The 11,442-nt window shown below is 41.7% G+C and overlaps 1 pseudogene; it reads left to right on the forward strand.

Annotated features, from left to right (window-relative positions):
• Positions 1-1,513: 1,513 nt before the first annotated feature.
• On the forward strand, positions 1,514-1,613 carry LOC120099460 (small nucleolar RNA SNORA21; annotated as a pseudogene).
• Positions 1,614-11,442: the final 9,829 nt, after the last annotated feature.

Genomic DNA, 11,442 nt, shown 5'->3' on the forward strand with positions numbered 1-11,442 from the left:
AGGTAGACTGTCGCACAGACCTGATAAAAAGGATGGCAAATATAGCACCGACCTTACTACTTGGACTTCTATCTGTTTTAATTTGCACAGAAACTCCGGGAGACCTTACTCGAAAACACCAAACAAAGTTTCGGAAGGTATCTGTTTCAGTCCTCTTAGATTTTTGGGCAGGCAACACTCAGGACAGCCCCGGAAAAGTCACCCTGAGGGGAAGGTTATAAATGTAACACTGCGCTCAGGGCGGAGAAGCCATTTCCGTTTCCGTTTCCTTTTTTTTTTTTTTCTTTAAATGTGCTGACCGGGAGAACTTCCCGGCGTCTGGGGCATCTTTACATTGGGTGTAAATCAGAAAGTGGAAATGTCTCTTTCGTTTTATTCCATTAATTTATTTAATTGCTTTGCCCATTTCTATAATCTAATAGAGCGATATCAGCTCCGGGTCCTCTTCCGCCTCGCTGGAGCTCCGGACCGCCCCGCCCCGCATGCAAAACTGGCCATGCTCAAGCGGAGCAGTCCCCAGCGAGCTCGCACAGAGCGCCCTCGGGCGGAGATCTGGGGAAAGGCTCAAGGACTTACTGTTGGAGGAAGAAGTTCGGTTCCCGCCCCCTTGGTCACTGGGAGAAGTTTCTAAGGCCAATGAGGTGGTGTATGGTGACTTTACTCTGTATTCTCGTGAATGTAGCTTCTGGAAGCCGGGTATCTACAGATTTTTTTTTTTGTGAAGCCGAACCTAGGAAAAGATTAGAAAAAAAATCAGTATTTAAGTATCTTTGACATCTTATTATTCCTCGTGCGTTAAAAATAAGTGATGTGAGTGCACACCATAGCCCAAAAGCTCGGATTACCCAAGATACAATCCACAGACCACATGAAGCTCAAGAAGAAGAAGTACAACCAAAGTGCAGATGCTTCAGTCCTTAGAAGGGGGAACAAAAATATTCATAGGAGGAAATATGGAGACAAATTTGGAGCAGAGACTGAAGGAAAGGCCATCCAGAGACTGCCCCCTCCTGGATATCCAGTTCATATATATACAGCCACCAAACCCAGACAATATTGCTGATACCAAGAAGTGCATGCTGACAGGAGCCTGATAAAGCTGTCTCCTGAGAGACTCTGACAGACCATCACAAATACAAAGGCAGATGTTCGTAGCCAACCACTGAACTGAGAATGGGGTCCCCATTGGAGGAGTTAGAGAAAGGATTGAAGGAGCTGAAGGGGTTTGCAACTCCAATACCAACAAAAATACCAACCGACCTGGAGCTCCCAGGGACTAAACCACCACCCATGGAGGGACCCATAACTCCAGCTTCATATGTAGCAGAGGATGGCCTTGTTGGACATCAGTGGGAGAAGTCCTTGGCCCTGCCAAGGCTGGACCCCCCCCCACCCCCGTGTAGGGGAATGAGGGGGAAGGCAGGAAGGGGTAGGTGGGAGAACACTCTCATAGAAGAAGGGGGATGGGGGATGGGATAGGGGTTTTATGGATGGGAAACTGGGAAAGGGGATAACATTTGAAATGTAAAAAAATAAGGGACAGTGAAAACACCACTTTTGGGTGAAGTGGCAACGTGATGTGTTGTTTAACTTCAATCGGTGTTGTGACACGATAAGAAAAAAATGTAAAAAAAATCCAATAAAAATGTTACTTCTGAAGATTTACATAGAAAATAATCCTGAAAAATTAGACCACATAATGAAATATTGAGTAAAAAATAAATGATGTTTTTTGTGAGTGATGTTTCCCACGAAATCTCTGTAATTGGGAGGCAGAATCATGAATTGGCCAACCTGGGCTGTGTATAGACATGCTGTATTAAAAACAAGACTGAGAGCACAGTTCTTAAGTAATGGCAGAAACCAAAAGGTAATGAATGCATTCTAGTGAAGGTATTTTATTTGACTTTACCTTGTATTGTTGTTGTTCGAGACAGGGTCTCACTATATAGGACTTGGCTGGCCTGAAATTCATGGAGATCCATGTAAGTGTCTCTTAAGTACTAGGGTTAGAGGTGTCAGCCACTATATACCTCCCACCCATCTTTATTAAATTGGGTATTTCTTATTTACATTCCAATTGTTATTCCCTTTCTTGGTTTCCAGGCCAACATCCCCCTAACCACTCCCCTCCCCCTTCTCTATGAGTGTTCCCCTCCCATCCTCCCTCCATTACCGTCCTCCCCCCAACAATCACGTTCAGTGGGGGTACAGTCTTGACAGGACCAAGGGCTTCCCCTTCCACTGGTGCTCTTACTAGGCTATTCATTGCTACCTATGAGGTTGGAGCCCAGTGTCAGCCCATGTATAGTCTTTGGGTAGTGGCTTAGTCCCTGGAAGCCCTGGTTGGTTGGCATTGTTGTTCATATGGGGTCTCAAGGCCACTCAAGCTCTTTCAGTCCTTTCTCCTATTCCTTCAACAGGGGTCCCGTTCTCAGTTCCGTGGTTTGCTGCTGGCATTCGCCCATGTATTTGCCATATTCTGGCTGTGTCTCAAGAGAGACCTCTATCCGGTTCCTGTCAGCCTACATTTCTTTGCTTCATCCATCTTACCTAGTTTGGTGGCTGTATATGTATGGGCCACATGTGGGGCAGGCTCTGAATAGGTGTTACTTCTGCCTCTGTTCTAAACTTTGCCTCCCTATGCCCTGCAAGGGTATTCTTGTTCCCCTTTTAAAGAAGGAGTGAAGCATCCACTTTTTGGTCATCCTTCTTGAGTTTCATGTGTTCTGTACATTTAAGGTAATTCGAGCATTTGGGCTAATATCCACTTATCAGTGAGTGCATACCATGTGTGTTTTTCTGTGATTGGGTTACCTCACTCAGGATTATATTTTCCAGTTCCATCCATTTACCTATGAATTTCACAAAGTCATTGTTTTTGATAGCTGAGTAGTATTCCATGTGTAGATGTACCACATTTTCTGTATCCATTCCTCTGTTGAAGGGCATCTGGGTTCTTTCCAGCTTCTGGCTATTATAAATAAGGCTGCTATGAACATAGTGGAGCACGTGTCTTTTTTATAAGTTGGGGCATCTTTTGGGTACATGCCCAAGAGACGTATAGCTGGATCCTCAGGCAGTTCAATGTCCAATTTTCTGAAGAACCTCCAGACTGATTTCCAGAATGGTTGTACCAGTCTGCAATCCCACCAACAATGGAGGAGTGTTCCTCTTTCTCCACATCCTCGCCAGCATCTGCTGTCACTGGAATTTTTGATCTTAGCCATTCTCACTGCTGTGAAGTAGAATCTCATAAGGGAATTTGCATTTCCCTTATGACTAAAGATGTTGAGCATTTCTTTAGGTGCTTCTCAGCCATTCAGCATTTCTCAGCTGTGAATTCATTGTTTAGCTCTGAACCCCATTTTTAATAGGGTTATTTGTCTCCCTGCAGTCTAACTTCATGAGTTCTTTGTATATTTTGGATATGAGCCCTCTATCAGTTGTAGGATTAGTAAAGATCTTTTCCCAATCTGTTGGTTGCCATTTTGTCCTAACAACAATGTCCTTTGCCTTACAGAAGCTTTGTAGTATTATGAGATCCCATTTGTCAATTCTTGATCTTAGAGCATAAGCCATTGGTGTTTTGTTCAGGAAATATTCTCCAGTGCCCATGTGTTCGAGATTCTTCCCCTCTTTTTCTTCTATTAGTTTGAGTGTATCTGGTTTGATGTGGAGGTCCTTGATCCACTTGGACTTAACCTTTGTACAGGGCTATAAGAATGGATCGATCTGCATTTTTCTGCATTCTGACCTCCAGTTGAACCAGAACCATTTGCTGAAAATGGTATCTTTTTTCCATTGGATGGTTTTGGCTCCTTTGTCAAAGATCAAGTGACCATAGGCGTGTGGGTTCATTTCTGGGTCTTCGATTCTATTCCACTGGTCTATCTGCCTGTCTCTGTACCAATACCATATAGTTTTATGACTATTATTCTGTAATACTGCTTGAGATCAGGGATAGTGATTCCCCCCCGGAAGTCCTTTTATTGTTGAGGATAGTTTTAGCTATCCTGGGATTTTTGTTATTCCAGATGAATTTGCAAATTGTTCTGTCTAACTCTCTGAAGAATTGGCTTGGGATTTTGATGGGGATTGCATTGAATCTGTAGATCGCTTTTGGTAAAATGGCCATTTTTACTATACTAATCCTGCTAATTCATGAGCATGGGAGATCTTTCCATCTTCTGAGATCTTCTTCAATTTCTTTCTTCAGAGGCTTGAAGTTCTTATCATACAGAGCTTTCACTTGCTTGGTTAAAGTCACACCAATGTATTTTATATTATTTGGGACTATTATGAAGGGTGTTGTTTCCCTAATTTCTTTCTCAGCTTGTTTCTCTTCTGTGTAGAGGAAGGCTACTGATTTATTTGAGTTAATTTTATACCCAGCCACTTTGCTGAAGGTGTTTATCAGGCTTAGTAGTTCTCTGGTGGAACTTTTGGGATCAGTTAAATATACTATCATATCATCTGCAAATAGTGATATTTTGACTTCTTCCTTTCCAATCTGTATCCCTTTGATCTCCTTTTGTTGTCTGATTGCTCTGGCTAGGACTTCGAGAACTATATTGAATAAGTAGGGAGAGAGTGGGCAGCCTTGTCTAGTCCCTGATTTTAGTGGGATTGCTTCAAGTTTCTCTCCATTTAGTTTAATGTTAGCAACTGGTTTGCTGTATATGGCTTTTACTATGTTTAGGTATGGGCCTTGAATTCCTATTCTTCCCAGGACTTTTATCATGAAGGGGTGTTGAATTTTGTCATATGCTTTATCAGCATCTAGTGAAATGATCATGTGGTTTTGTTCTTTCAGTTTGTTTATATAATGGATCACGTTGATGGTTTTCCCTATATTAAACCATCCCTGCATGCCTGGGATGAAGCCTACTTGATCATGGTGGATGTTTGGTTTGATGTGCTCTTGGATTCGGTTTGCCAGAATTTTATTGAGTATTTTTGCATCAATATTCATAAGGGAAATTGGTCTGAAGTTCTCTTTCTTTTTTTTTTTTCTTTTCTTTTCTTTTCTTTTTTTTTTTTTTTTCGGAGCTGGGGACCGAACCCAGAGCCTTGCGCTTGTTAGGCAAGCGCTCTACCACTGAGCTAAATCCCCAACCCCTGAAGTTCTCTTTCTTTGTTGTGTCTTTGTGTGGTTTAGGTATAAGAGTAATTGTGGCTTCATAGAAGGAATTCAGTAGCGCTTCATCTGTTTCAATTTTGTGGAATAATTCGGATAGTATTGGTATGAGGTCTTCTATGAAGGTCTGATAGAATTTTGCACTGAACCCATCTGGACCTGGGTTCTTTTTGGTTGGGAGACTTTTAATGACTGCTTCTATTTCTTTAAGTGTTATGGGGTTATTTAAGTGGTTTATCTGTTCGTGGTTTAACTTCGGTACCTGGTATCTGTCTAGCAAATTGTCCATTTCCTCCAGATTTTCAAGTTTTGTTGAATCTAGGCTTTTGTAGTAGGATCTGATGATTTTTTGAATTTCCTCTGATTCTGTTCTTTCTTTTTTTAAATTTCTTTTTCTGATTCTGTTCTTATCTCCCTTTTCATTTCTGATTTTGTTAATTTGGACACACTCTATGTCCTCTGGTTAGTCTGGCTAAGGGTTTATCTATCTTGTTGATTTTCTCAAAGAACCAGCTTTTGGTTCTGTTGATTCTTTGTATAGTCCTTTTTGTTTCTATTTGGTTGATTTCAGCCCTGAGTTTGATTATTTCCTCCCTTCTACTCCTCTTGGGTGTATTTACTTCTTTTTGTTCTAGAGCTTTTAGGTGTGCTGTCAAGCTGCTGATATATGCTCTCTCCTGTTTCTTTCTGCAGGCACTCAGAGCTATGAGATTTCCTCTTAGCACAGCTTTCATTGCGTCCCATAAGTTTGGGTATGTTATACCTTCATTTTCATTAAATTTTAAAAAGTCTTTAATTTCTTTCTTTATTTCTTCCTTGACCAGGTTATCATTGAGTAGAGCATTGTTCAACTTTCATATATATGTGGGCATTCTTTCCTTATTGTTATTGAAGACCAGATTTAGCCCGTGGTGGTCTGATAGGACGCATGGGATTATTTCTATCTTTCTGTATCTGTTGAGGACTGTTTTATGACCAATTATATGGTCAATTTTGGAGAAAGTACCGTGAGGTGGTGAGAAGAAGGTATATCCTTTTGTTTTAAGGATAGAATGTTGTATAAATATCTGTTAAGTTCACTTCTGTTAGTCTGTCTATGTCTCTATTTAATTTCTGTTTCCATGATCTGTCCATTGATGAGAGTGGGGTGTTGAAATCTCCTACTAGTATTGTGTGGGGTGTAATGTGTGCTTTTAGCTTTAGTAAGGTTTTTTTTTTTTAATGTATGTAGGTGCCCTTGTATTTGGAGTATAGATATTTAGGATTGAGAGTTCATCTTGGTGGATTTTTCTTGTGATGAAAATGAAGTGTCCTTCCTTATCTTTTTTGATGACTTTTAGTTGAAAATTGATTTTATTCGATATTAGAATGGCTACTCCAGCTTGCTTCTTCAGACCATTTGCTTGGAAAGTTGTTTTCCAGCCTTTCACTCTGAGGTAGTGTCTGTCTTTGTCTCTGAGGTGTGTTTCCTGTAGGCAGCAAAATGTTGGGTCCTCATTGCATATCCAGTTTGTTAATCTATTTCTTTTTATTGGGGAGTTGAGTCCATTGATGTTGAGAGATATTAAGGAATAGTGATTGTTGCTTCCTGTTATATTCATATTTGGATGTGAGAGTATGTTTGTGTGCTTGTCTTCTCTTTGTTTTGTTGCAAAAGGATTAGTTTTTTGCTTTTTCTAGGGTGTAGCTTGCCTCCCTGTGTTGGGCTTTACCATTTATTATCCTTTGTAGGGCTGGATTTGTGGAAAGATATTGTGTAAATTTGGTTTTGTCATGGAATATCTTGGTTTCTCCATCTAAGTTAATTGAGAATTTTGCTGGATACAGTAACCTGGGCTGGCATTTGTGTTCTTTTAGGGTCTGTATGACATCTGTCCTGGATCTTCTGTCTTTCATAGTCTCTGGTGAGAAGTCTTGTGTAATTCTGATAGGTCTGCCTTTATATGTTACTTGACCTTTTTCCCTTACTGCTTTTAATATTTTTGTCTTTGTTTTCTGCATTTGGTGTTTTGACTATTATGTGATGGGAGGAGTTTCTTTTCTGGTCCAATCTATTTGGAGTTCTGTAGGCTTCTTGTATGTTTATGGTCATCTCTTTCTTTAGGTTAAGGAAGTTTTCTTCTATGATTTTGTTGAAGATATTTACTGGTCCTTTGAGTTGGAAGTCTTCACTTTCTTCTGGACCTATTATCCTTATGTTTGAACTTATTGTGTTCTGGATTTCCTGTATGTTTTGGGCCAGTAGCTTTTTCCATTTTCCATTATCTTTGACAGTTGTGTCCATGATTTCTGTGGAATCTATTGCTCCTGAGATTCTCTCTTCTATCTCTTGTATTCTGTTGGTGAAGCTTGTATCTATTGCTCCTTGTCTCTTCCTTTGGTTTTCTATATCCAGGGTTGTTTCCTTTTGTGCTTTCTTTATTGCTTCTATTTCCATTTTTAATTCCTTCACCTGTTTGATTGTGTTTTCCTGGAATTCTTTCAGGGATTTTTGTGTTTCCTCTCTATAGGCTTCTGCTTGTTTATTTGTGTTTTCTTGCATTTCTCTAAGGAAGTTCTTTATGCCTTTCTTGAAGTCCTCCATCATCATGATCAAATGTGATTTTAAATCTAGATCTTGCTTTTCTGGTGTGTTTTGATATTCAGTGTTTGCTTTGGTGGGAGAATTGGTCTCTGATGATGCCATTTAGTCTTGGTTTCTGTTGCTTAGGTTCCTGCACTTGCCTCTTGCCATCACGTTGTCTCTGGTGTTACCTTGTTCTGCTATTTCTGACAGTGTCTAGACCGTCCTATAGGCCTGTGTGTCAGGAGTGCTGTAGACCTGTTTTCCCGTTTTCTTTCAGCCAGTTATGGGAACAGAGTGTTTTGCTTTCAGGCGTGTAGTCCTTCCTGTCTACTGGTCTTCAACTGTTCCTGTGGGCCTGTGTCCTGAGTCCACCAGGCAGGTAACTTGGAGCAGAAAAGTTATTCTTACCTCTGAACTCCGGCCTGAAGTTGCTCCTCGGAGCTGGGTTTCAGCTCTCCGTGAGTGCAGCAACCAAAAGGGCCTGCCCAGCCTTCTCTAGGGTCCCTGTGCACAGGGGGCCCAGATGGCACTAGATGTTTTCCTCTAGAGTCACTAATGTGGGCATAGAGTAGTCTCCTCTGGCTTTCCAGGGGTCTCTGCCCCTCTGAAGGTCTAGCTCTCCCTCCCACGGGATTTGGGTGCAGGGAGCTGTTTGACCGGGTCCCTTCAAATCATGGCGCAGTCCGGACCGCAGCATTTATGCAGCTTGAGTGCCCCTATCTTCCTGTTCCCAGAGGCCGTATACAGTTTCCTCTTGGGCCAGGGATGTGGACAAGGTAGGGAAGTACTGGTGGTCTCTCCTGCCCTGCAGTCTCAGGAATGCCCACCTGTCTAGGTGATCAGTTTTCTCTCCCACGTGGTTTGGGAGCAGGGAGCTGTGGGCCTGGCGCAGGGAGGTTGGGGCTCCAGCTAGAAACCGGAAGTGTCCGGTCCCAGAGGAATTTTGCCTTTGTGTGTCCTGAGTTTACTAGGCAGGTCATTTGGAGCAGAAAAGTTGGTTTTATCTCTGGTCTCGGGTCTGAAGTCACTCCTCGGGGGCTGCCTTTCAGCTTTCCATGAGGGTAGCATCCAGAAGGGCCTGCCCCGCCTTCTCCGGGGGTCCCTATGCACAGGGGGCCCAGATGGCGCTAGAGTCAGAAATATGGGCAGAGAGTAGTCTCCTCTGGCTTCCCAGGCGTGTCTGCCCCTCTGAAGGTCTAGCTCTCCCTCCCATGTGATTTGGGTGCAGGGAGCTAGCTGTTTGACCAGGTCCCTTCAGATCCGGGAGAGGTCTGGACATCTCATATCCCCCTTTTTTTTAACCTTATACCTTATCAAATGATATTTGATTTTTATCATATTCTTAGTTTTTTGTTATATTTTGCATTTTAAATAACTAGAGCAGTCCATTAAAGCACTCAGAAGGCCCAGGCAGGAACTCAGAAAGATTGGGATGCAGCTCAGTCAATAGAGCGTTTGCGAGGCCCTGGATTCAATCCTCAAAGAAAGAAAGAAGAAAAAGAAAGCAGCAAGTCAAGCATAATAGTCAGAATCTGTAACTCCTGATTTTGGTAAGGTGAAACAGGAGGATCACAAATTCAAGGCCAGCCAGGGCTAAGCATAGAGAAAATTTCATAGAAAAATGAAGTCTCAAAAAATATTGATGAAGAAAATGGTATGGAGTTTTGTGCATCGATGGCTGTTCTTCCTTTAGAAATATACTAAAACCTGGGTAATTAGAAATTTTAACAGAATGGATCTCTATATATGCAACTTGTAGGACAATAGACCTTTAAATTCATTTATACCCCAAAAGACATAATGTGCTTTATCATTATTGACTTTTTGCTAGTAGAAATTTTGCAGTGGGACTGTAAAGATGGCTGAGAGGGTAAAAGTGCCTGCCACTAAGCAAGGCCAGTTACTACAAGTTGTTTTCTGATCTTCAAATGTATGCATTTATACACATACACAAAAATAACTAATAAAATGTTAAAAAGAAAAAAAATGGGAAGGGAAAGAAACATCATAGGGCAACCAGGCATGGTGGTACACGCCTTTAAATTCTGGCACCTACAACACGGAGATGGGAGGATCAGCAGTTCAAAGTCTAAGTAGAATTTGAGGGCAGCCTGGTGTTACATGTGACCTGTCACAAGGAGTCCAAAAATTACCATTTAGTGAGAAAGCTCAGTTGATTGAGTGCTTTCCTTCCACGCATGAGGCCCTGGATTCAGTTCCCAGTACTGAAAAACAAAACTTGTCAGCCATAGTGACACTCACCTTTAATCCCAGCACTCAGAAGGCAGGGGTAGGGGGATCTCTATGAGTTCTAGCTCAACCTGGTTTATATATGGAGTTCTAGACCACCACCACCACCACCACCACCACCACCACCACCAATGTCAAAACCCACAACACCTGAAGCAGTCAAAAGGCAGAGGGAGACAGACCTCTGTGAATTCAAGTTCAGCCTGATCTATAGAGTGAGTCCTAGGCCAGTCAAGGCTACACAGAGACATCCTGTCTCCAAACACAACACAACACAACAAAACAAACAAACAACAGAGAATAATATTTATTAATAAAGACATAAAAACACTGAAGGCTGAAGCAGGAGCATCATTCTCAAAATGAAATGTCCAACTAAACATTATTTTTGTTTTATGTGTCTGTACCATGTGCAAACCTAGTGCTGATGGCATCTGGAAGAAGCCATCACATTCTCTGCAACTAGAGTTATAATTGTGTGAGGCATCACATGGGTTCTCTAAACCCAGGTCCTCTTCAAGAGCAGAAAGTGCCTTAACTATGGAATTATCACTCTGGCTCCTCCATTCCGGTGGTTTTAATTTACATCCTCTAATGACTGGTGTGTGTGTGTGTGTGTGTGTGTGTGTGTGTGTGTGTGTGTATACTAGGGTGGTACTGGGGTAGTAGTGTGGTGTGATGGTGCTGGTGATCTGATCTGTATCAGCCCCTCATGCATATTAAGCAAACACTCTCCCGCTGATTATGTATATGTATATGCATATGTATATGTATATGTATATGTCCAGCCTGAGCATCTTCCCATGGACTGATTAGCCATTTATATCTCAGTTTGAGTAGGGTAAGGGCTGAGAGAGGCTGGCCTCAAACCCTCTATGTAACTAAGGCTGTTTGTTCTTGAACTAATTCTCCCGATTTCACCATCCAAGTACTGGAATTATACTCATAATTCTTTTTTCTTTCTTTCTTTTTTAAGTTTTTCAAAACAGGGTTTCTCTGTATAGCCCTGGCTGTCTTAGAACTTACTTTGTAGGCCAGGCTGGCCTAAAGCTCACAGAGATCCTCCTGCCTCTGCCCTCAGAGTGTTAGGGATTAAAGGCACACACTACTACCACCCAGGTCAATTCTTTAAAGAGTTTTAAAGGATTATTTATTTATTTTATGTGTATGAGTATTTTGCCTGCATGTCTGTCAGTGAACCATGTGTGGGTAATTGAAATGGAAACTTCTGGTCTCTTTGGAAAGTCAGTCATGTCAAAGAATGTTTTGCTGAAGCACACATAGGTGAAAGGACGTGTTGCTAAAGCAGCCACATGGAAGGACCCGTAATGAAGGATTCTTAGTTAACTAGACACATGTATTGGTCTGCCTCACATTGCATAGCGGAGCTCTGTTTGTCAGGACTCCTTAGAGAGAAACACCAAAAAACAAAACAAAACAAAACAAAACAAAACAAAACAAAACAAAACACTTCAGGTGGTGCTCT

Source organism: Rattus norvegicus, chromosome X (genome assembly GCF_021556685.1).
Source record: "Rattus norvegicus strain SHRSP/BbbUtx chromosome X, alternate assembly SHRSP_T2T, whole genome shotgun sequence".
NCBI lineage: Eukaryota > Metazoa > Chordata > Mammalia > Rodentia > Muridae > Rattus > Rattus norvegicus.